Source organism: Somniosus microcephalus, unplaced genomic scaffold, assembly GCF_052327205.1.
Source record: "Somniosus microcephalus isolate GS21.2 unplaced genomic scaffold, FLI_Smic_1.0 unresolved_chr1, whole genome shotgun sequence".
NCBI classification, from domain to species: Eukaryota; Metazoa; Chordata; class Chondrichthyes; order Squaliformes; family Somniosidae; genus Somniosus; species Somniosus microcephalus.
Window position 1 is genome coordinate 28,007,290 of NW_028225179.1, and position 24,796 is coordinate 28,032,085.

Genomic DNA, 24,796 nt, shown 5'->3' on the forward strand with positions numbered 1-24,796 from the left:
CCTTCAATCTTCTGATAACTGAAGAATTTGCAACAGAAGTCAGATGCCTAATCCATTAGTCTATGCGGCCGCTGATGCCGCTGAATCTCTTTTTATGGGGCGAATTGTGAGCAGGTTCAAGGAAACTGTTCGAAAAAAGAAGTGGATTGAGGAAAAGATAAAAATATTTCAACTGTATTAACAGGTCCTCTGTGAGCTGGATTCGCACCAGCGCAGTGAAACTCAATGCAAATGGGAACTGACATCGGCGGCTGGTTGGTCTAGGGGTATGATTCTCGCTTTGGGCATTTCACGATTAAAATGCGAGAGGTCGCGGGTTCAAATCCCGGACGAGCCCTGGCACATTTTGTTAAACTCAACAACTCGGTCATCAAAGCTGAAATCGCTCTGCTTCTAAAAAAACGGCATGATCCGAGATTGTGAGCTCTGCCATTTCAAACAGACACAGAATGATCCGGGGCTGTGAGCACTCGCGGTTTAAACAGACCCAGAATGATTCGCAACTGACCGCGACCCCGCCCATTTTCGACAGGCATGATTTTCAAAGCTTATGAAATCTATGGCAACATAAATCGGGCTGTTTCTAAAACGATGCCCGGTTTAATCTTGGACACCAAGTTGAAAATTTACCCCATTATCATTTTTCTCATTATCTCCGTCATTTTACTCCATCCAAATGAACTGAGTTTAGGTGTCAGCCGTGGCTCAGCGGCAGCATACTCAAGCCTCACTCCAGAGACTTGAGTGCATAATCCAGGCTGACACTCCAGGGCAGTACTGAGGTAGTGCTGCACTGTCGGCAGTGCCGTCCTTCTAGTAAGATGTTAAACTGGGGCTTCAGATCCCATGAGAGAATGCTGAAAAGAACGAGGATTTCTCGCGCATTATTTATCTCTCAACCAAAGACCCAAAAACAGAAAATCTCGTCTTTAAGTTTGATAAATATTTTTGAAATTCCAAAGGAGAAACTTATGTTCCTGTTCCCTAATCATTTGCCTCTGATCTTTTCATTCGGTGCCAATCTCAAAGGAAGGACGAAGGAAGAAGAGGGTTCTCAATCTCCGATTCACGCTCTCATCTCCACTTTCAATCAAGGTGGGTTGAGAAATTTCTTGGAATATTTTAATTTTAACAAGATATGAGCAATGCAGGGGCACAGACCAGCAACACCAGTGCAATTTTCACGAAATTGTATTTCAAGTAAGATTCAGTGAAATGCTTGGAAAGTGCATCAGCATCAAACGTGTAATACAGTAACGACGAGGATGGGATTCGAACCCACGCGTGCAGAGCACAATGGATTAACAGTCCATCGCCTTAACCTCTCGGCCACCTCGTCTCACCAATATACTGCTTTCAGATATTCCATTTCTTGCTTTTTACATCTAATTAGAACTACCCTGAAAGAAATTCAACTTCACCGCTTATCCTGCCCGTGCACACAGATCTACAATGTTGAAAATGTACAATCAGCTTAATGTAAGCAACAGGCCTTCCGTTACTTCAGATGAGGGACTGTCAAAAATGGCCGGTTTCACGCCAGATTCAGAATATAAAAAGTGTCGCCCAGATAATTAAAAGACCTTTGTAGGACTTGAACCTTCAATCTTCTGATAACTGAAGAATTTGCAACAGAAGTCAGATGCCTAATCCATTAGTCTATGCGGCCGCTGATGCCGCTGAATCTCTTTTTATGGGGCGAATTGTGAGCAGGTTCAAGGAAACTGTTCGAAAAAAGAAGTGGATTGAGGAAAAGATAAAAATATTTCAACTGTATTAACAGGTCCTCTGTGAGCTGGATTCGCACCAGCGCAGTGAAACTCAATGCAAATGGGAACTGACATCGGCGGCTGGTTGGTCTAGGGGTATGATTCTCGCTTTGGGCATTTCACGATTAAAATGCGAGAGGTCGCGGGTTCAAATCCCGGACGAGCCCTGGCACATTTTGTTAAACTCAACAACTCGGTCATCAAAGCTGAAATCGCTCTGCTTCTAAAAAAACGGCATGATCCGAGATTGTGAGCTCTGCCATTTCAAACAGACACAGAATGATCCGGGGCTGTGAGCACTCGCGGTTTAAACAGACCCAGAATGATTCGCAACTGACCGCGACCCCGCCCATTTTCGACAGGCATGATTTTCAAAGCTTATGAAATCTATGGCAACATAAATCGGGCTGTTTCTAAAACGATGCCCGGTTTAATCTTGGACACCAAGTTGAAAATTTACCCCATTATCATTTTTCTCATTATCTCCGTCATTTTACTCCATCCAAATGAACTGAGTTTAGGTGTCAGCCGTGGCTCAGCGGCAGCATACTCAAGCCTCACTCCAGAGACTTGAGTGCATAATCCAGGCTGACACTCCAGGGCAGTACTGAGGTAGTGCTGCACTGTCGGCAGTGCCGTCCTTCTAGTAAGATGTTAAACTGGGGCTTCAGATCCCATGAGAGAATGCTGAAAAGAACGAGGATTTCTCGCGCATTATTTATCTCTCAACCAAAGACCCAAAAACAGAAAATCTCGTCTTTAAGTTTGATAAATATTTTTGAAATTCCAAAGGAGAAACTTATGTTCCTGTTCCCTAATCATTTGCCTCTGATCTTTTCATTCGGTGCCAATCTCAAAGGAAGGACGAAGGAAGAAGAGGGTTCTCAATCTCCGATTCACGCTCTCATCTCCACTTTCAATCAAGGTGGGTTGAGAAATTTCTTGGAATATTTTAATTTTAACAAGATATGAGCAATGCAGGGGCACAGACCAGCAACACCAGTGTAATTTTCACGAAATTGCATTTCAAGTAAGATTCAGTGAAATGCTTGGAAAGTGCATCAGCATCAAACGTGCAATACAGTAACGACGAGGATGGGATTCGAACCCTCGCGTGCAGAGCACAATAGATTAGCAGTCCATTGCCTTAACCTCTCGGCCACCTCGGCTCACCAATATCCTGCTTTCAGATATTCCATTTCTTGCTTTTTACATCTAATTAGAACTACCCTGAAAGAAATTCAACTTCACCGCTTATCCTGCCCGTGCACACAGATCTACAATGTTGAAAATGTACAATCAGCTTAATGTAAGCAACAGGCCTTCCGTTACTTCAGATGAGGGACTGTCAAAAATGGCCGGTTTCACGCCAGATTCAGAATATAAAAAGTGTCGCCCAGATAATTAAAAGACCTTTGTAGGACTTGAACCTTCAATCTTCTGATAACTGAAGAATTTGCAACAGAAGTCAGATGCCTAATCCATTAGTCTATGCGGCCGCTGATGCCGCTGAATCTCTTTTTATGGGGCGAATTGTGAGCAGGTTCAAGGAAACTGTTCGAAAAAAGAAGTGGATTGAGGAAAAGATAAAAATATTTCAACTGTATTAACAGGTCCTCTGTGAGCTGGATTCGCACCAGCGCAGTGAAACTCAATGCAAATGGGAACTGACATCGGCGGCTGGTTGGTCTAGGGGTATGATTCTCGCTTTGGGCATTTCACGATTAAAATGCGAGAGGTCGCGGGTTCAAATCCCGGACGAGCCCTGGCACATTTTGTTAAACTCAACAACTCGGTCATCAAAGCTGAAATCGCTCTGCTTCTAAAAAAACGGCATGATCCGAGATTGTGAGCTCTGCCATTTCAAACAGACACAGAATGATCCGGGGCTGTGAGCACTCGCGGTTTAAACAGACCCAGAATGATTCGCAACTGAACGCGACCACGCCCATTTTCGACAGGCCTGATTTTCAAAGCTTATGAAATCTATGGCAACATAAATCGGTCTGTTTCTAAAACGATGCCCGGTTTAATCTTGGACACCAAGTTGAAAATTTACTCCATTATCATTTTTCCCATTATCTCCGTCATTTTACTCCAGCCAAATGAACTGAGTTTAGGTGTCAGCCGTGGCTCAGCGGCAGCATACTCAAGCCTCACTCCAGAGACTTGAGTGCATAATCCAGGCTGACACTCCAGGGCAGTACTGAGGTCGTGCTGCACTGTCGGCAGTGCCGTCCTTCTAGTATAGATGTTAAACTGGGGCTTCAGATCCCATGAGAGAATGCTGAAAAGAACGAGGATTTCTCGCGCATTATTTATCTCTCAACCAAAGACCCAAAAACAGAAAATCTCGTCTTTAAGTTTGATAAATATTTTTGAAATTCCAAAGGAGAAACTTATGTTCCTGTTCCCTAATCATTTGCCTCTGTTGCCGCTAGTCTTTTCATTCGGTGCCAATCTCAAAGGAAGGAAGAAGGAAGAGAGGGTTCTCAATCTCCGATTCACGATCTCATCTCCACTTTCATTCAAGGTGGGTTGAGAAATTTCTTGGAATATTTTAATTTTAACAAGATATCAGCAATGCAGGGGCACAGACCAGCAACACCAGTGCAATTTTCACGAAATTGTATTTCAAGTAAGATTCAGTGAAATGCTTGGAAAGTGCATCAGCATCAAACGTGTAATACAGTAACGACGAGAATGGGATTCGAACCCACGCGTGCAGAGCACAATGGATTAGCAGTCCATCGCCTTAACCTCTCGGCCACCTCGTCTCACCAATATACTGCTTTCAGATATTCCATTTCTTGCTTTTTACATCTAATTAGAACTACCCTGAAAGAAATTCAACTTCACCGCTTATCCTGCCCGTGCACACAGATCTACAATGTTGAAAATGTACAATCAGCTTAATGTAAGCAACAGGCCTTCCGTTCCTTCAGATGAGGGACTGTCAAAAATGGCCGGTTTCACGCCAGATTCAGAATATAAAAAGTGTCGGCCAGATAATTAAAAGACCTTTGTAGGACTTGAACCTTCAATCTTCTGATAACTGAAGAATTTGCAACAGAAGTCAGATGCCTAATCCATTAGTCTATGCGGCCGCTGATGCCGCTGAATCTCTTTTTATGGGGCGAATTGTGAGCAGGTTCAAGGAAACTGTTCGAAAAAAGAAGTGGATTGAGGAAAAGATAAAAATATTTCAACTGTATTAACAGGTCCTCTGTGAGCTGGATTCGCACCAGCGCAGTGAAACTCAATGCAAATGGAAACTGACATCGGCGGCTGGTTGGTCTAGGGGTATGATTCTCGCTTTGGGCATTTCACGATTAAAATGCGAGAGGTCGCGGGTTCAAATCCCGGACGAGCCCTGGCACATTTTGTTAAACTCAACAACTCGGTCATCAAAGCTGAAATCGCTCTGCTTCTAAAAAAACGGCATGATCCGAGATTGTGAGCTCTGCCATTTCAAACAGACACAGAATGATCCGGGGCTGTGAGCACTCGCGGTTTAAACAGACCCAGAATGATTCGCAACTGAACGCGACCACGCCCATTTTCGACAGGCCTGATTTTCAAAGCTTATGAAATCTATGGCAACATAAATCGGTCTGTTTCTAAAACGATGCCCGGTTTAATCTTGGACACCAAGTTGAAAATTTACTCCATTATCATTTTTCCCATTATCTCCGTCATTTTACTCCAGCCAAATGAACTGAGTTTAGGTGTCAGCCGTGGCTCAGCGGCAGCATACTCAAGCCTCACTCCAGAGACTTGAGTGCATAATCCAGGCTGACACTCCAGGGCAGTACTGAGGTCGTGCTGCACTGTCGGCAGTGCCGTCCTTCTAGTATAGATGTTAAACTGGGGCTTCAGATCCCATGAGAGAATGCTGAAAAGAACGAGGATTTCTCGCGCATTATTTATCTCTCAACCAAAGACCCAAAAACAGAAAATCTCGTCTTTAAGTTTGATAAATATTTTTGAAATTCCAAAGGAGAAACTTATGTTCCTGTTCCCTAATCATTTGCCTCTGTTGCCGCTAGTCTTTTCATTCGGTGCCAATCTCAAAGGAAGGAAGAAGGAAGAGAGGGTTCTCAATCTCCGATTCACGATCTCATCTCCACTTTCATTCAAGGTGGGTTGAGAAATTTCTTGGAATATTTTAATTTTAACAAGATATCAGCAATGCAGGGGCACAGACCAGCAACACCAGTGCAATTTTCACGAAATTGTATTTCAAGTAAGATTCAGTGAAATGCTTGGAAAGTGCATCAGCATCAAACGTGTAATACAGTAACGACGAGAATGGGATTCGAACCCACGCGTGCAGAGCACAATGGATTAGCAGTCCATCGCCTTAACCTCTCGGCCACCTCGTCTCACCAATATACTGCTTTCAGATATTCCATTTCTTGCTTTTTACATCTAATTAGAACTACCCTGAAAGAAATTCAACTTCACCGCTTATCCTGCCCGTGCACACAGATCTACAATGTTGAAAATGTACAATCAGCTTAATGTAAGCAACAGGCCTTCCGTTCCTTCAGATGAGGGACTGTCAAAAATGGCCGGTTTCACGCCAGATTCAGAATATAAAAAGTGTCGGCCAGATAATTAAAAGACCTTTGTAGGACTTGAACCTTCAATCTTCTGATAACTGAAGAATTTGCAACAGAAGTCAGATGCCTAATCCATTAGTCTATGCGGCCGCTGATGCCGCTGAATCTCTTTTTATGGGGCGAATTGTGAGCAGGTTCAAGGAAACTGTTCGAAAAAAGAAGTGGATTGAGGAAAAGATAAAAATATTTCAACTGTATTAACAGGTCCTCTGTGAGCTGGATTCGCACCAGCGCAGTGAAACTCAATGCAAATGGGAACTGACATCGGCGGCTGGTTGGTCTAGGGGTATGATTCTCGCTTTGGGCATTTCACGATTAAAATGCGAGAGGTCGCGGGTTCAAATCCCGGACGAGCCCTGGCACATTTTGTTAAACTCAACAACTCGGTCATCAAAGCTGAAATCGCTCTGCTTCTAAAAAAACGGCATGATCCGAGATTGTGAGCTCTGCCATTTCAAACAGACACAGAATGATCCGGGGCTGTGAGCACTCGCGGTTTAAACAGACCCAGAATGATTCGCAACTGACCGCGACCCCGCCCATTTTCGACAGGCATGATTTTCAAAGCTTATGAAATCTATGGCAACATAAATCGGGCTGTTTCTAAAACGATGCCCGGTTTAATCTTGGACACCAAGTTGAAAATTTACCCCATTATCATTTTTCTCATTATCTCCGTCATTTTACTCCATCCAAATGAACTGAGTTTAGGTGTCAGCCGTGGCTCAGCGGCAGCATACTCAAGCCTCACTCCAGAGACTTGAGTGCATAATCCAGGCTGACACTCCAGGGCAGTACTGAGGTAGTGCTGCACTGTCGGCAGTGCCGTCCTTCTAGTAAGATGTTAAACTGGGGCTTCAGATCCCATGAGAGAATGCTGAAAAGAACGAGGATTTCTCGCGCATTATTTATCTCTCAACCAAAGACCCAAAAACAGAAAATCTCGTCTTTAAGTTTGATAAATATTTTTGAAATTCCAAAGGAGAAATTTATGTTCCTGTTCCCTAATCATTTGCCTCTGGTCTTTTCATTCGGTGCCAATCTCAAAGGAAGGAAGAAGGAAGAGAGGGTTCTCAAACTCCGATTCACGATCTCATCTCCACTTTCATTCAAGGTGGGTTGAGAAATTTCTTGGAATATTTTAATTTTAACAAGATATCAGCAATGCAGGGGCACAGACCAGCAACACCAGTGCAATTTTCACGAAATTGTATTTCAAGTAAGATTCAGTGAAATGCTTGGAAAGTGCATCAGCATCAAACGTGTAATACAGTAACGACGAGGATGGGATTCGAACCCACGCGTGCAGAGCACAATGGATTAGCAGTCCATCGCCTTAACCTCTCGGCCACCTCGGCTCACCAATATACTGTTTTCCGACATTCCATTTCTTGCTTTTTACATCTAATTAGAACTACCCTGAAAGAAATTCAACTTCACCGCTTATCCTGCCCGTGCACACAGATCTACAATGTTGAAAATGTACAATCAGCTTAATGTAAGCAACAGGCCTTCCGTTACTTCAGATGAGGGACTGTCAAAAATGGCCGGTTTCACGCCAGATTCAGAATATAAAAAGTGTCGCCCAGATAATTAAAAGACCTTTGTAGGACTTGAACCTTCAATCTTCTGATAACTGAAGAATTTGCAACAGAAGTCAGATGCCTAATCCATTAGTCTATGCGGCCGCTGATGCCGCTGAATCTCTTTTTATGGGGCGAATTGTGAGCAGGTTCAAGGAAACTGTTCGAAAAAAGAAGTGGATTGAGGAAAAGATAAAAATATTTCAACTGTATTAACAGGTCCTCTGTGAGCTGGATTCGCACCAGCGCAGTGAAACTCAATGCAAATGGGAAATGACATCGGCGGCTCGTTGGTCTAGGGGTATGATTCTCGCTTTGGGCATTTCACGATTAAAATGCGAGAGGTCGCGGGTTCAAATCCCGGACGAGCCCTGGCACATTTTGTTAAACTCAACAACTCGGTCATCAAAGCTGAAATCGCTCTGCTTCTAAAAAAACGGCATGATCCGAGATTGTGAGCTCTGCCATTTCAAACAGACACAGAATGATCCGGGGCTGTGAGCACTCGCGGTTTAAACAGACCCAGAATGATTCGCAACTGACCGCGACCCCGCCCATTTTCGACAGGCATGATTTTCAAAGCTTATGAAATCTATGGCAACATAAATCGGGCTGTTTCTAAAACGATGCCCGGTTTAATCTTGGACACCAAGTTGAAAATTTACCCCATTATCATTTTTCTCATTATCTCCGTCATTTTACTCCATCCAAATGAACTGAGTTTAGGTGTCAGCCGTGGCTCAGCGGCAGCATACTCAAGCCTCACTCCAGAGACTTGAGTGCATAATCCAGGCTGACACTCCAGGGCAGTACTGAGGTAGTGCTGCACTGTCGGCAGTGCCGTCCTTCTAGTAAGATGTTAAACTGGGGCTTCAGATCCCATGAGAGAATGCTGAAAAGAACGAGGATTTCTCGCGCATTATTTATCTCTCAACCAAAGACCCAAAAACAGAAAATCTCGTCTTTAAGTTTGATAAATATTTTTGAAATTCCAAAGGAGAAACTTATGTTCCTGTTCCCTAATCATTTGCCTCTGATCTTTTCATTCGGTGCCAATCTCAAAGGAAGGACGAAGGAAGAAGAGGGTTCTCAATCTCCGATTCACGCTCTCATCTCCACTTTCAATCAAGGTGGGTTGAGAAATTTCTTGGAATATTTTAATTTTAACAAGATATGAGCAATGCAGGGGCACAGACCAGCAACACCAGTGCAATTTTCACGAAATTGTATTTCAAGTAAGATTCAGTGAAATGCTTGGAAAGTGCATCAGCATCAAACGTGTAATACAGTAACGACGAGGATGGGATTCGAACCCACGCGTGCAGAGCACAATGGATTAGCAGTCCATCGCCTTAACCTCTCGGCCACCTCGTCTCACCAATATACTGCTTTCAGATATTCCATTTCTTGCTTTTTACATCTAATTAGAACTACCCTGAAAGAAATTCAACTTCACCGCTTATCCTGCCCGTGCACACAGATCTACAATGTTGAAAATGTACAATCAGCTTAATGTAAGCAACAGGCCTTCCGTTACTTCAGATGAGGGACTGTCAAAAATGGCCGGTTTCACGCCAGATTCAGAATATAAAAAGTGTCGCCCAGATAATTAAAAGACCTTTGTAGGACTTGAACCTTCAATCTTCTGATAACTGAAGAATTTGCAACAGAAGTCAGATGCCTAATCCATTAGTCTATGCGGCCGCTGATGCCGCTGAATCTCTTTTTATGGGGCGAATTGTGAGCAGGTTCAAGGAAACTGTTCGAAAAAAGAAGTGGATTGAGGAAAAGATAAAAATATTTCAACTGTATTAACAGGTCCTCTGTGAGCTGGATTCGCACCAGCGCAGTGAAACTCAATGCAAATGGGAACTGACATCGGCGGCTGGTTGGTCTAGGGGTATGATTCTCGCTTTGGGCATTTCACGATTAAAATGCGAGAGGTCGCGGGTTCAAATCCCGGACGAGCCCTGGCACATTTTGTTAAACTCAACAACTCGGTCATCAAAGCTGAAATCGCTCTGCTTCTAAAAAAACGGCATGATCCGAGATTGTGAGCTCTGCCATTTCAAACAGACACAGAATGATCCGGGGCTGTGAGCACTCGCGGTTTAAACAGACCCAGAATGATTCGCAACTGACCGCGACCCCGCCCATTTTCGACAGGCATGATTTTCAAAGCTTATGAAATCTATGGCAACATAAATCGGGCTGTTTCTAAAACGATGCCCGGTTTAATCTTGGACACCAAGTTGAAAATTTACCCCATTATCATTTTTCTCATTATCTCCGTCATTTTACTCCATCCAAATGAACTGAGTTTAGGTGTCAGCCGTGGCTCAGCGGCAGCATACTCAAGCCTCACTCCAGAGACTTGAGTGCATAATCCAGGCTGACACTCCAGGGCAGTACTGAGGTAGTGCTGCACTGTCGGCAGTGCCGTCCTTCTAGTAAGATGTTAAACTGGGGCTTCAGATCCCATGAGAGAATGCTGAAAAGAACGAGGATTTCTCGCGCATTATTTATCTCTCAACCAAAGACCCAAAAACAGAAAATCTCGTCTTTAAGTTTGATAAATATTTTTGAAATTCCAAAGGAGAAACTTATGTTCCTGTTCCCTAATCATTTGCCTCTGATCTTTTCATTCGGTGCCAATCTCAAAGGAAGGACGAAGGAAGAAGAGGGTTCTCAATCTCCGATTCACGCTCTCATCTCCACTTTCAATCAAGGTGGGTTGAGAAATTTCTTGGAATATTTTAATTTTAACAAGATATGAGCAATGCAGGGGCACAGACCAGCAACACCAGTGTAATTTTCACGAAATTGCATTTCAAGTAAGATTCAGTGAAATGCTTGGAAAGTGCATCAGCATCAAACGTGTAATACAGTAACGACGAGGATGGGATTCGAACCCTCGCGTGCAGAGCACAATAGATTAGCAGTCCATTGCCTTAACCTCTCGGCCACCTCGGCTCACCAATATCCTGCTTTCAGATATTCCATTTCTTGCTTTTTACATCTAATTAGAACTACCCTGAAAGAAATTCAACTTCACCGCTTATCCTGCCCGTGCACACAGATCTACAATGTTGAAAATGTACAATCAGCTTAATGTAAGCAACAGGCCTTCCGTTACTTCAGATGAGGGACTGTCAAAAATGGCCGGTTTCACGCCAGATTCAGAATATAAAAAGTGTCGCCCAGATAATTAAAAGACCTTTGTAGGACTTGAACCTTCAATCTTCTGATAACTGAAGAATTTGCAACAGAAGTCAGATGCCTAATCCATTAGTCTATGCGGCCGCTGATGCCGCTGAATCTCTTTTTATGGGGCGAATTGTGAGCAGGTTCAAGGAAACTGTTCGAAAAAAGAAGTGGATTGAGGAAAAGATAAAAATATTTCAACTGTATTAACAGGTCCTCTGTGAGCTGGATTCGCACCAGCGCAGTGAAACTCAATGCAAATGGGAACTGACATCGGCGGCTGGTTGGTCTAGGGGTATGATTCTCGCTTTGGGCATTTCACGATTAAAATGCGAGAGGTCGCGGGTTCAAATCCCGGACGAGCCCTGGCACATTTTGTTAAACTCAACAACTCGGTCATCAAAGCTGAAATCGCTCTGCTTCTAAAAAAACGGCATGATCCGAGATTGTGAGCTCTGCCATTTCAAACAGACACAGAATGATCCGGGGCTGTGAGCACTCGCGGTTTAAACAGACCCAGAATGATTCGCAACTGAACGCGACCACGCCCATTTTCGACAGGCCTGATTTTCAAAGCTTATGAAATCTATGGCAACATAAATCGGTCTGTTTCTAAAACGATGCCCGGTTTAATCTTGGACACCAAGTTGAAAATTTACTCCATTATCATTTTTCCCATTATCTCCGTCATTTTACTCCAGCCAAATGAACTGAGTTTAGGTGTCAGCCGTGGCTCAGCGGCAGCATACTCAAGCCTCACTCCAGGGACTTGAGTGCATAATCCAGGCTGACACTCCAGGGCAGTACTGAGGTCGTGCTGCACTGTCGGCAGTGCCGTCCTTCTAGTATAGATGTTAAACTGGGGCTTCAGATCCCATGAGAGAATGCTGAAAAGAACGAGGATTTCTCGCGCATTATTTATCTCTCAACCAAAGACCCAAAAACAGAAAATCTCGTCTTTAAGTTTGATAAATATTTTTGAAATTCCAAAGGAGAAACTTATGTTCCTGTTCCCTAATCATTTGCCTCTGTTGCCGCTAGTCTTTTCATTCGGTGCCAATCTCAAAGGAAGGAAGAAGGAAGAGAGGGTTCTCAATCTCCGATTCACGATCTCATCTCCACTTTCATTCAAGGTGGGTTGAGAAATTTCTTGGAATATTTTAATTTTAACAAGATATCAGCAATGCAGGGGCACAGACCAGCAACACCAGTGCAATTTTCACGAAATTGTATTTCAAGTAAGATTCAGTGAAATGCTTGGAAAGTGCATCAGCATCAAACGTGTAATACAGTAACGACGAGAATGGGATTCGAACCCACGCGTGCAGAGCACAATGGATTAGCAGTCCATCGCCTTAACCTCTCGGCCACCTCGTCTCACCAATATACTGCTTTCAGATATTCCATTTCTTGCTTTTTACATCTAATTAGAACTACCCTGAAAGAAATTCAACTTCACCGCTTATCCTGCCCGTGCACACAGATCTACAATGTTGAAAATGTACAATCAGCTTAATGTAAGCAACAGGCCTTCCGTTCCTTCAGATGAGGGACTGTCAAAAATGGCCGGTTTCACGCCAGATTCAGAATATAAAAAGTGTCGGCCAGATAATTAAAAGACCTTTGTAGGACTTGAACCTTCAATCTTCTGATAACTGAAGAATTTGCAACAGAAGTCAGATGCCTAATCCATTAGTCTATGCGGCCGCTGATGCCGCTGAATCTCTTTTTATGGGGCGAATTGTGAGCAGGTTCAAGGAAACTGTTCGAAAAAAGAAGTGGATTGAGGAAAAGATAAAAATATTTCAACTGTATTAACAGGTCCTCTGTGAGCTGGATTCGCACCAGCGCAGTGAAACTCAATGCAAATGGGAAATGACATCGGCGGCTCGTTGGTCTAGGGGTATGATTCTCGCTTTGGGCATTTCACGATTAAAATGCGAGAGGTCCCGGGTTCAAATCCCGGACGAGCCCTGGCACATTTTGTTAAACTCAACAACTCGGTCATCAAAGCTGAAATCGCTCTGCTTCTAAAAAAACGGCATGATCCGAGATTGTGAGCTCTGCCATTTCAAACAAACACAGAATGATCCGGGGCTGTGAGCACTCGCGGTTTAAACAGACCCAGAATGATTCGCAACTGACCGCGACCCCGCCCATTTTCGACAGGCCTGATTTTCAAAGCTTATGAAATCTATGGCAACATAAATCGGGCTGTTTCTAAAACGATGCCCGGTTTAATCTTGGACACCAAGTTGAAAATTTACTCCATTATCATTTTTCCCATTATCTCCGTCATTTTACTCCAGCCAAATGAACTGAGTTTAGGTGTCAGCCGTGGCTCAGCGGCAGCATACTCAAGCCTCACTCCAGAGACTTGAGTGCATAATCCAGGCTGACACTCCAGGGCAGTACTGAGGTAGTGCTGCACTGTCGGCAGTGCCGTCCTTCTAGTAAGATGTTAAACTGGGGCTTCAGATCCCATGAGAGAATGCTGAAAAGAACGAAGATTTCTCGCGCATTATTTATCTCTCAACCAAAGACCCAAAAACAGAAAATCTCGTCTTTAAGTTTGATAAATATTTTTGAAATTCCAAAGGAGAAACTTATGTTCCTGTTCCCTAATCATTTGCCTCTGTTGCCGCTAGTCTTTTCATTCGGTGCCAATCTCAAAGGAAGGAAGAAGGAAGAAAGGGTTCTCAATCTCCGATTCACGATCTCATCTCCACTTTCATTCAAGGTGGGTTGAGAAATTTCTTGGAAAAATTTAATTTACCAAGATATGAGCAATGCAGGGGCACAGACCAGCAACACCAGTGCAATTTTCACGAAATTGTATTTCAAGTAAGATTCAGTGAAATGCATGGAAAGTGCATCAGCATCAAACGTGTAATACAGTAACGACGAGGATGGTATTCGAACCTACGCGTGCAGAGCACAATAGATTAGCAGTCCATCGCCTTAACCTCTCGGCCACCTCGTCTCACCAATATATTGTTTTCAGATATTCCATTTCTTGCTTTTTACATCTAATTAGAACTACCCTGAAAGAAATTCAACTTCACCGCTTATCCTGCCCGTGCACACAGGTCTACAATGTTGAAAATGTACAATCAGCTTAATGTCAGCAACAGGCCTTCCGTTACTTCAGATGAGGGACTGTCAAAAATGGCCGGTTTCACGCCAGATTCAGAATATAAAAAGTGTCGCCCAGATAATTAAAAGACCTTTGTAGGACTTGAACCTTCAATCTTCTGATAACTGAAGAATTTGCAACAGAAGTCAGATGCCTAATCCATTAGTCTATGCGGCCGCTGATGCCGCTGAATCTCTTTTTATGGGGCGAATTGTGAGCAGGTTCAAGGAAACTGTTCGAAAAAAGAAGTGGATTGAGGAAAAGATAAAAATATTTCAACTGTATTAACAGGTCCTCTGTGAGCTGGATTCGCACCAGCGCAGTGAAACTCAATGCAAATGGGAAATGACATCGGCGGCTCGTTGGTCTAGGGGTATGATTCTCGCTTTGGGCATTTCACGATTAAAATGCGAGAGGTCCCGGGTTCAAATCCCGGACGAGCCCTGGCACATTTTGTTAAACTCAACAACTCGGTCATCAAAGCTGAAATCGCTCTGCTTCTAAAAAAACGGCATGATCCGAGATTGTGAGCTCTGCCATTTCAAACAGACACAGAATGATCCGGGGCTGTGAGCACTCGCGGTTTAAACAGACCCAGGATGATTCGCAACTGACCGCGACCCCGCCCATTTTCGACAGGCATGATTTTCAAAGCTTATGAAATCTATGGCAACATAAATCGGGCTGTTTCTAAAACGATGCCCGGTTTAATCTTGGACACCAAGTTGAAAATTTACCCCATTATCATTTTTCTCATTATCTCCGTCATTTTACTCCATCCAAATGAACTGAGTTTAGGTGTCAGCCGTGGCTCAGCGGCAGCATACTCAAGCCTCACTCCAGAGACTTGAGTGCATAATCCAGGCTGACACTCCAGGGCAGTACTGAGGTAGTGCTGCACTGTCGGCAGTGCCGTCCTTCTAGTAAGATGTTAAACTGGGGCTTCAGATCCCATGAGAGAATGCTGAAAAGAACGAGGATTTCTCGCGCATTATTTATCTCTCAACCAAAGACCCAAAAACAGAAAATCTCGTCTTTAAGTTTGATAAATATTTTTGAAATTCCAAAGGAGAAATTTATGTTCCTGTTCCCTAATCATTTGCCTCTGGTCTTTTCATTCGGTGCCAATCTCAAAGGAAGGAAGAAGGAAGAGAGGGTTCTCAATCTCCGATTCACGATCTCATCTCCACTTTCATTCAAGGTGGGTTGAGAAATTTCTTGGAATATTTTAATTTTACCAAGATATGAGCAATGCAGGGGCACAGACCAGCAACACCAGTGCAATTTTCACGAAATTGTATTTCAAGTAAGATTCAGTGAAATGCTTGGAAAGTGCATCAGCATCAAACGTGTAATACAGTAACGACGAGGATGGGATTCGAACCCACGCGTGCAGAGCACAATAGATTAGCAGTCCATCGCCTTAACCTCTCGGCCACCTCGTCTCACCAATATACTGCTTTCAGATATTCCATTTCTTGCTTTTTACATCTAATTAGAACTACCCTGAAAGAAATTCAACTTCACCGCTTATCCTGCCCGTGCACACAGATCTACAATGTTGAAAATGTACAATCAGCTTAATGTAAGCAACAGGCCTTCCGTTACTTCAGATGAGGGACTGTCAAAAATGGCCGGTTTCACGCCAGATTCAGAATATAAAAAGTGTCGCCCAGATAATTAAAAGACCTTTGTAGGACTTGAACCTTCAATCTTCTGATAACTGAAGAATTTGCAACAGAAGTCAGATGCCTAATCCATTAGTCTATGCGGCCGCTGATGCCGCTGAATCTCTTTTTATGGGGCGAATTGTGAGCAGGTTCAAGGAAACTGTTCGAAAAAAGAAGTGGATTGAGGAAAAGATAAAAATATTTCAACTGTATTAACAGGTCCTCTGTGAGCTGGATTCGCACCAGCGCAGTGAAACTCAATGCAAATGGGAAATGACATCGGCGGCTCGTTGGTCTAGGGGTATGATTCTCGCTTTGGGCATTTCACGATTAAAATGCGAGAGGTCCCGGGTTCAAATCCCGGACGAGCCCTGGCACATTTTGTTAAACTCAACAACTCGGTCATCAAAGCTGAAATCGCTCTGCTTCTAAAAAAACGGCATGATCCGAGATTGTGAGCTCTGCCATTTCAAACAGACACAGAATGATCCGGGGCTGTGAGCACTCGCGGTTTAAACAGACCCAGAATGATTCGCAACTGACCGCGACCCCGCCCATTTTCGACAGGCATGATTTTCAAAGCTTATGAAATCTATGGCAACATAAATCGGGCTGTTTCTAAAACGATGCCCGGTTTAATCTTGGACACCAAGTTGAAAATTTACCCCATTATCATTTTTCTCATTATCTCCGTCATTTTACTCCATCCAAATGAACTGAGTTTAGGTGTCAGCCGTGGCTCAGCGGCAGCATACTCAAGCCTCACTCCAGAGACTTGAGTGCATAATCCAGGCTGACACTCCAGGGCAGTACTGAGGTAGTGCTGCACTGTCGGCAGTGCCGTCCTTCTAGTAAGATGTTAAACTGGGGCTTCAGATCCCATGAGAGAATGCTGAAAAGAACGAGGATTTCTCGCGCATTATTTATCTCTCAACCAAAGACCCAAAAACAGAAAATCTCGTCTTTAAGTTTGATAAATATTTTTGAAATTCCAAAGGAGAAATTTATGTTCCTGTTCCCTAATCATTTGCCTCTGGTCTTTTCATTCGGTGCCAATCTCAAAGGAAGGAAGAAGGAAGAGAGGGTTCTCAATCTCCGATTCACGATCTCATCTCCACTTTCATTCAAGGTGGGTTGAGAAATTTCTTGGAATATTTTAATTTTACCAAGATATGAGCAATGCAGGGGCACAGACCAGCAACACCAGTGTAACTTTCACGAAATTGTATTTCAAGTAAGATTCAGTGAAATGCTTGGAAAGTGCATCAGCATCAAACGTGTAATACAGTAACGACGAGGATGGGATTCGAACCCACGCGTGCAGAGCACAATGGATTAGCAGTCCATCGCCTTAACCTCTCGGCCACCTCGTCTCACCAATATTCTGCTTTCAGATATTCCATTTCTTGCTTTTTACATCTAATTAGAACTACCCTGAAAGAAATTCAACTTCACCGCTTATCCTGCCCGTGCACACAGATCTACAATGTTGAAAATGTACAATCAGCTTAATGTAAGCAACAGGCCTTCCGTTACTTCAGATGAGGGACTGTCAAAAATGGCCGGTTTCACGCCAGATTCAGAATATAAAAAGTGTCGCCCAGATAATTAAAAGACCTTTGTAGGACTTGAACCTTCAATCTTCTGATAACTGAAGAATTTGCAACAGAAGTCAGATGCCTAATCCATTAGTCTATGCGGCCGCTGATGCCGCTGAAACTCTTTTTATGGGGCGAATTGTGAGCAGGTTCAAGGAAACTGTTCGAAAAAAGAAGTGGATTGAGGAAAAGATAAAAATATTTCAACTGTATTAACAGGTCCTCTGTGAGCTGGATTCGCACCAGCGCAGTGAAACTCAATGCAAATGGGAAATGACATCGGCGGCTCGTTGGTCTAGGAGTATGATTCTCGCTTTGGGCATTTCACGATTAAAATGCGAGAGGTCCCGGGTTCAAATCCCGGACGAGCCCTGGCACATTTTGTTAAACTCAACAACTCGGTCATCAAAGCTGAAATCGCTCTGCTTCTAAAAAAACGGCATGATCCGAGATTGTGAGCTCTGCCATTTCAAACAGACACAGAATGATCCGGGGCTGTGAGCACTCGCGGTTTAAACAGACCCAGAATGATTCGCAACTGACCGCGACCCCGCCCATTTTCGACAGGCCTGATTTTCAAAGCTTATGAAATCTATGGCAACATAAATCGGGCTGTTTCCAAAACGATGCCCGGTTTAATCTTGGACACCAAGTTGAAAATTTACCCCATTATCATTTTTCTCATTATCTCCGTCATTTTACTCCATCCAAATGAACTGAGTTTAGGTGTCAGCCGTGGCTCAGCGGCAGCATACTCAAGCCTCACTCCAGAGACTTGAGTGCATAATCCAGGCTGACACTCCAGGGCAGTACTGAGGTCGTGCTGCACTGTTGCCAGTGCCGTCTTTCTAGTAAGATGTTAAACTGGGGCTTCAGATCCCATGAGAGAATGCTGAAAAGCACGAGGATTTCTCGCGCATTATTTATCTCTCAACCAAAGTCCCAAAAACAGAAAATCTCGTCATTAAGTTTGATAAACATTTTTGAAATTAAATTGCCCCCAAAGGAGAAATTTATGTTTTTGCTCCCTAATCAATTGCCTCTGTTGCCGCGAGTCTTTCATTCGGTGCCAATCTCAGAGGAAGGAAGAGAGGGTTCTCAGTCTCCGATTCGCGATCTCATCTCCACTTTCATTCAAGGTGGGTTGAGGAATTTCTTGGAATATTATAATTTTAACAAGATATGAGTAATGCAAGGGCACAGACCAGCAACACCAGCACAATTTTCACGAAATTGTATTTCAAGTAAGATTCAGTGAAATGCTTGGAAAGTGGATCAGCATCAAACGTGTAATACAGTAACGACGAGTATGGGATTCCAACCCACGCGTGCAGAGCACAATAGATTAGCAGTCCATCGCCTTAACCTCTCGGCCACCTCGTCTCACCGAGGCAATGCTCTCAGACATTCCATTTCTTGCTTTTTGCATCTAATTAGAACTACCCTGAAAGAAATTCAACATCACCGCTTATCCTGCCCGTGCACACAGATCTACAATGTTGAAAATGTACAATCAGCTAAATGTAAGCAACAGGCCTTCCGTTACTTCAGATGAGGGGCTGTCAAAAATGGCCGGTTTCACGCCAGATTCAGAATGTAAAAAGTGTCGCCCAGATAATTAAACGACCTTTGTAGGATTTGAACCTTCAATCTTCTGATAACTGAAGAATTTGAACCTTCAATCTTCTGATAACTGAGGAATTTGCAACCGAAGTCAGACGCCTTATCCATTAGTCTATGCGGCCGCTAATGCCGCTGCATCTCTTTTTATGGGGCGAATTGTGAGCAGGTTCAAGGAAACTGCTCGAAAAAAGAAGTGGATTGAGGAAAAGATAATAATATTTAAACTGAATAAACAGGTCCTCTGTGAGCACCAGCGCAGTGAAACGCAATGCAAATGGAAGAATGACATGGCCGGCTCGTTGGTCTAGGGGTATGATTCTCGCTTTGGGCGTTTCATGATTAAAAAGCGAGAGGTCCCGGGATCAAATCCCGGACGAGCCCTGACACATTTTGTTAAACTCAACAACTCGGTCATCAAAGCTGAAATCGCTCTGCTTCTAAATAAACGGCATGATCCGAGATTGTGAGCTCTGCCATTTCAAACAGACACAGAATGATGCGGGACTGTGAGCACTGCCGGTTTAAACAGACCCAGAATGATTCGCAAGTGACCACGAACACGCCCATTATAGACAGGCCTGATTTTCAAAGCTTATGAAATCTATAGCAACATAAATCGGGCTGTTTGTAAAACGATGCCCGGCTTAATCTTGGACGCCAAGTTGAAAGTTTACTTCATTATTATTATTCCCTTTATCTCCGTCATTTTACTCCAGCCAAATGAACTGAGTTTAGGTGTCAGCCGTGGCTCAGCGGTAGCATACTCAAGCCACACTCCAGAGACTTGAGTGTATAATCCTGGCTCACACTCCAGGGCAGTACTGAGGTCGTGCTGCACTGTTGGCAGTGCCGTCTTTCTAGTAAGATGTTAAACTGGGGCTTCAGATCCCATGAGAGAATGCTGAAAAGCACGAGGATTTCTCGCGCATTATTTATCTCTCAACCAAAGTCCCAAAAACAGAAAATCTCGTCATTAAGTTTGATAAATATTTTTGAAATTAAATTGCCCCCAAAGGAGAAATTTATGTTTCTGCTCCCTAATCAATTGCCTCTGTTGCCGCGAGTCTTTCATTCGGTGCCAATCTCAGAGGAAGGAAGAGAGGGTTCTCAGTCTCCGATTCGCGATCTCATCTGCACTTTCATTCAAGGTGGGTTGAGGAATTTCTTGGAATATTTTAATTTTAACAAGATATGAGTAATGCAAGGGCACAGAGCAGCAACACCAGCACAATTTTCACGAAATTGTATTTCAAGTAAGATTCAGTGAAATGCTTGGAAAGTGCATCAGCATCAAACGTGTAATACAGTAACGACGAGAATGGGATTCCAACCCACGCGTGCAGAGCACAATAGCTTAGCAGTCCATCGCCTTAACCTCTCGGCCACCTCGTCTCACCGAGGCAATGCTATCAGACATTCCATTTCTTGCTTTTTGCATCTAATTAGAACTACCCTGAAAGAAATTCAACTTCACCGCTTATCCTGCCCGTGCACACAGATCTACAATGTTGAAAATGTACAATCAGCTAAATGTAAGCAACAGGCCTTCCGTTACTTCAGATGAGGGGCTGTCAAAAATGGCCGGTTTCACGCCAGATTCAGAATATAAAAAGTGTCGCCCAGATAATTAAACGACCTCCGTAGGATTTGAACCTTCAATCTTCTGATAACTGAAGAATTTGCAACCGAAGTCAGACGCCTTATCCATTAGTCTATGCGGCCGCTAATGCCGCTGCATCTCTTTTTATGGGGCGAATTGTGAGCAGGTTCAAGGAAACTGCTCGAAAAAAGAAGTGGATTGAGGAAAAGATAATAATATTTAAACTGAATAAACAGGTCCTCTGTGAGCTGGATTCGCACCAGCGCAGTGAAACGCAATGCAAATGGACGAATGACATGGCCGGCTCGTTGGTCTAGGGGTATGATTCTCGCTTTGGGCGTTTCATGATTAAAATGCGAGAGGTCCCGGGTTCAAATCCCGGACGAGCCCTGCCACATTTTGTTAAACTCAACAACTCGGTCATCAAAGCTGAAATCGCTCTGCTTCTAAATAAACGGCATGATCCGAGATTGTGAGCTCTGCCATTTCAAACAGACACAGAATGATGCGGGACTGTGAGCACTCCCGGTTTAAACAGACCCAGAATGATTCGCAAGTGACCACGAACCCGCCCATTATAGACAGGCCTGATTTTCAAAGCTTATGAAATCTATGGCAACATAAATCGGGCTGTTTGTAAAACGATGCCCGGCTTAATCTTGGACGCCAAGTTGAAAGTTTACTCCATTATTATTATTCCCTTTATCTCCGTCATTTTACTCCAGCCAAATGAACTGAGTTTAGGTGACAGCCGTGGCTCAGCGGTAGCATACTCAAGCCACACTCCAGAGACTTGAGTGTATAATCCTGGCTCACACTCCAGGGCAGTACTGAGGTCATGCTGCACTGTTGGCAGTGCCGTCTTTCTAGTAAGATGTTAAACTGGGGCTTCAGATCCCATGAGAGAATACTGAAAAGCACAAGGATTTCTCGCGCATTGTTTATCTCTCAACCAAAGTCCCAAAAACAGAAAATCTCGTCATTAAGTTTGATAAATATTTTTGAAATTAAATTGCCCCCAAAGGAGAAATTTATGTTTCTGCTCCCTAATCAATTGCCTCTGTTGCCGCGAGTCTTTCATTCGGTGCCAATCTCAGAGGAAGGAAGAGACGGTTCTCAGTCTCCGATTCGCGATCTCATCTCCACTTTCATTCAAGGTGGGTTGAGGAATTTCTTGGAATATTTTAATTTTAACAAGATATGAGTAATGCAAGGGCACAGACCAGCAACACCAGCACAAGTTTCACGAGATTGTATTTCAAGTAAGATTCAGTGAAATGCTTGGAAAGTGCATCAGCATCAAACGTGTAATACAGTAACGACGAGAATGGGCTTCCAACCCACGCGTGCAGAGCACAATAGATTAACAGTCCATCGCCTTAACCTCTCGGCCGCCTCGTCTCACCGAGGCAATGCTATCAGACATTCCATTTCTTGCTTTTTGCATCTAATTAGAACTACCCTGAAAGAAATTCAACTTCACCGCTTATCCTGCCCGTGCACACAGATCTACAATGTTGAAAATGTACAATCAGCTAAATGTAAGCAACAGGCCCTCCGTTACTTCAGATGAGGGGCTGTCAAAAATGGCCGGTTTCACGCCAGAGTCAGAATATAAAAAGTGTCGCCCAGATAATTAAACGACCTTTGTAGGATTTGAACCTTCCATCTTCTGATAACTGAAGAATTTGCAACCGAAGTCAGACGCCTTATCCATTAGTCTATGCGGCCGCTCATGCCGCTGCATCTCTTTTTATGGGGCGAATTGTGAGCAGGTTCAAGGAAACTGCTCGAAAAAAGAAGTGGATTGAGGAAAAGATAATAATATTTAAACTGAATAAACAGGTCCTCTGTGAGCTGGATTCGCACCAGCGCAGTGAAACTCAATGCAAATGGAAGAATGACATGGGCGGCTCGTTGGACTAGGGGTATGATTCTCGCTTTGGGCGTTTCACGATTAAAATGCAAGAGGTAACGGGTTCAAATCCCGGACGAGCCTTGACACATTTTGTTAAGCTCAGCAACCCGGTCATCAAAGTTGAAATCGCTCTGCTTCTAAATAAACGGCATGATCCGAGATTGTGAGCTCTGCCATTTCAAACAGACACAGAATGATGCGGGACTGTGAGCACTCCCGGTTTAAACAGACCCAGAATGGTTCGCAAGTGACCACGACCCCGCCAATTATAGACAGGCCTGATTTTCAAAGCTTATGAAATCTATGGCAACATAAATCGGGCTGTTTCTAAAACGATGCCCGGTTTAATCTTGGACGCCAAGTTGAAAGTTTACTCCATTATCATTATTCCCTTTGTCTCCGTCATTTTACTCCAGCCAAATGAACTGAGTTTAGGTGTCAGCCGTGGCTCAGCGGTAGCATACTCAAGCCACACTCCAGAGACTTGAGTGGAAAATCCTGGCTCACACTCCAGGGCAGTACTGAGGTCGTGCTGCACTGTTGGCAGTGCCGTCTTTCTAGTAAGATATTAAACTGGGGCTTCAGATCCCATGAGAGAATGCTGAAAAGCACGAGGATTTCTCGCGCATTATTTATCTCTCAACCAAAGTCCCAAAAACAGAAAATCTCGTCATTAATTTTGATAAATATTTTTGAAATTAAATTGCCCCCAAAGGAGAAATTTATGTTTCTGCTCCCTAATCAATTGCCTCTGTTGCCGCGAGTCTTTCATTCGGTGCCAATCTCAGAGGAAGGAAGAGAGGGTTCTCAGTCTCCGATTCGCGATCTCATCTCCACTTTCATTCAAGGTGGGTTGAGGAATTTCTTGGAATATTTTAATTTTAACAAGATATGAGTAATGCAAGGGCACAGACCAGCAACACCAGCACAATTTTCACGAAATTGTATTTCAAGTAAGATTCAGTGAATTGCTTGGAAAGTGGATCAGCATCAAACGTGTAATACAGTAACGACGAGAATGGGATTCCAACCCGCGCGTGCAGAGCACAGTAGATTAGCAGTCCATCGCCTTAACCTCTCGGCCACCTCGTCTCACCGCGGCAATGCTCTCAGACATTCCATTTCTTGCTTTTTGCATCTAATTAGAACTACCCTGAAAGAAATTCAACTTCACCGCTTATCCTGCCCGTGCACACAGATCTACAATGTTGAAAATGTACAATCAGCTAAATGTAAGCAACAGGCCTTCCGTTACTTCAGATGAGGGGCTGTCAAAAATGGCCGGTTTCACGCCAGATTCAGAATATAAAAAGTGTCGCCCAGATAATTAAACGACCTTTGTAGGATTTGAACCTTCAATCTTCTGATAACTGAAGAATTTGAACCTTCAATCTTCTGATAACTGAAGAATTTGCAACCGAAGTCAGACGCCTTATCCATTAGTCTATGCGGCCGCTCATGCCGCTGCATTTCTTTTTATGGGGCGAATTGTGAGCAGGTTCAAGGAAACTGCTCGAAAAAAGAAGTGGATTGAGGAAAAGATAATAATATTTAAACTGAATAAACAGGTCCTCTGTGAGCTGGATTCGCACAAGCGCAGTGAAACTCAATGCAAATGAAAAAATGACATGGGCGGCTCGTTGGTCTAGGGGTATGATTCTTGCTTTGGGCGTTTCACGATTAAAATGCGAGAGGTCCCTGGTTCAAATCCCGGACGAGTCTTGACACCTTTTCTTAAACTCAACAACTCGGTTATCAAAGCTGAAATCGCTCTGCTTCTAAATAAACGGCATGATCCGAGATTGTGAGCTCTGCCATTTCAAACAGACACAGAATGATGCGGGACTGTGAGCACTCCCGGTTCAAACAGACCCTGAATGATTCGCAAGTGACCACGACCCCGCCCATTATAGACAGGCCTGATTTTCAAAGCTTATGAAATCTATGGCAACATAAATCGGGCTGTTTCTAAAACGATGCCCGGTTTAATCTTGGACGTCAAGTTGAAAGTTTACTCCATTATCATTTTTCCCTTTATCTCCGTCATTTTACTCCAGCCAAATGAACTGA

At 43.6% G+C, this 24,796-nt stretch overlaps 12 non-coding genes across 12 annotated transcripts; 4 read left to right on the forward strand and 8 right to left on the reverse strand.

The window, feature by feature from the left end:
* Positions 1–1,257: 1,257 nt before the first annotated feature.
* trnan-guu (transfer RNA asparagine (anticodon GUU)) lies at positions 1,258–1,339 on the reverse strand. Its single transcript has one exon. It is a non-coding gene; the product is annotated as a tRNA-Asn (tRNA).
* A 3,125-nt stretch (positions 1,340–4,464) lies between these two features.
* trnas-gcu (transfer RNA serine (anticodon GCU)) lies at positions 4,465–4,546 on the reverse strand. Its single transcript has one exon. It is a non-coding gene; the product is annotated as a tRNA-Ser (tRNA).
* Positions 4,547–6,072: 1,526 nt separating this feature from the next.
* trnas-gcu (transfer RNA serine (anticodon GCU)) lies at positions 6,073–6,154 on the reverse strand. The gene has a single exon. It is a non-coding gene; the product is annotated as a tRNA-Ser (tRNA).
* A 1,516-nt stretch (positions 6,155–7,670) lies between these two features.
* trnas-gcu (transfer RNA serine (anticodon GCU)) lies at positions 7,671–7,752 on the reverse strand. Its single transcript has one exon. It is a non-coding gene; the product is annotated as a tRNA-Ser (tRNA).
* A 1,517-nt stretch (positions 7,753–9,269) lies between these two features.
* Positions 9,270–9,351, reverse strand: trnas-gcu (transfer RNA serine (anticodon GCU)). Its single transcript has one exon. It is a non-coding gene; the product is annotated as a tRNA-Ser (tRNA).
* A 3,125-nt stretch (positions 9,352–12,476) lies between these two features.
* On the reverse strand, positions 12,477–12,558 carry trnas-gcu (transfer RNA serine (anticodon GCU)). Its single transcript has one exon. It is a non-coding gene; the product is annotated as a tRNA-Ser (tRNA).
* Positions 12,559–13,067: 509 nt separating this feature from the next.
* On the forward strand, positions 13,068–13,155 carry trnap-ugg (transfer RNA proline (anticodon UGG)). The gene is given in 2 exon segments: positions 13,068–13,103; positions 13,120–13,155. It is a non-coding gene; the product is annotated as a tRNA-Pro (tRNA).
* Positions 13,156–14,673: 1,518 nt separating this feature from the next.
* On the forward strand, positions 14,674–14,761 carry trnap-ugg (transfer RNA proline (anticodon UGG)). Its single transcript is given in 2 exon segments — positions 14,674–14,709; positions 14,726–14,761. It is a non-coding gene; the product is annotated as a tRNA-Pro (tRNA).
* Positions 14,762–15,680: 919 nt separating this feature from the next.
* Positions 15,681–15,762, reverse strand: trnas-gcu (transfer RNA serine (anticodon GCU)). Its single transcript has one exon. It is a non-coding gene; the product is annotated as a tRNA-Ser (tRNA).
* A 509-nt stretch (positions 15,763–16,271) lies between these two features.
* Positions 16,272–16,359, forward strand: trnap-ugg (transfer RNA proline (anticodon UGG)). Its single transcript is given in 2 exon segments — positions 16,272–16,307; positions 16,324–16,359. It is a non-coding gene; the product is annotated as a tRNA-Pro (tRNA).
* A 919-nt stretch (positions 16,360–17,278) lies between these two features.
* On the reverse strand, positions 17,279–17,360 carry trnas-gcu (transfer RNA serine (anticodon GCU)). Its single transcript has one exon. It is a non-coding gene; the product is annotated as a tRNA-Ser (tRNA).
* Positions 17,361–21,110: 3,750 nt separating this feature from the next.
* On the forward strand, positions 21,111–21,198 carry trnap-ugg (transfer RNA proline (anticodon UGG)). The gene is given in 2 exon segments: positions 21,111–21,146; positions 21,163–21,198. It is a non-coding gene; the product is annotated as a tRNA-Pro (tRNA).
* Positions 21,199–24,796: the final 3,598 nt, after the last annotated feature.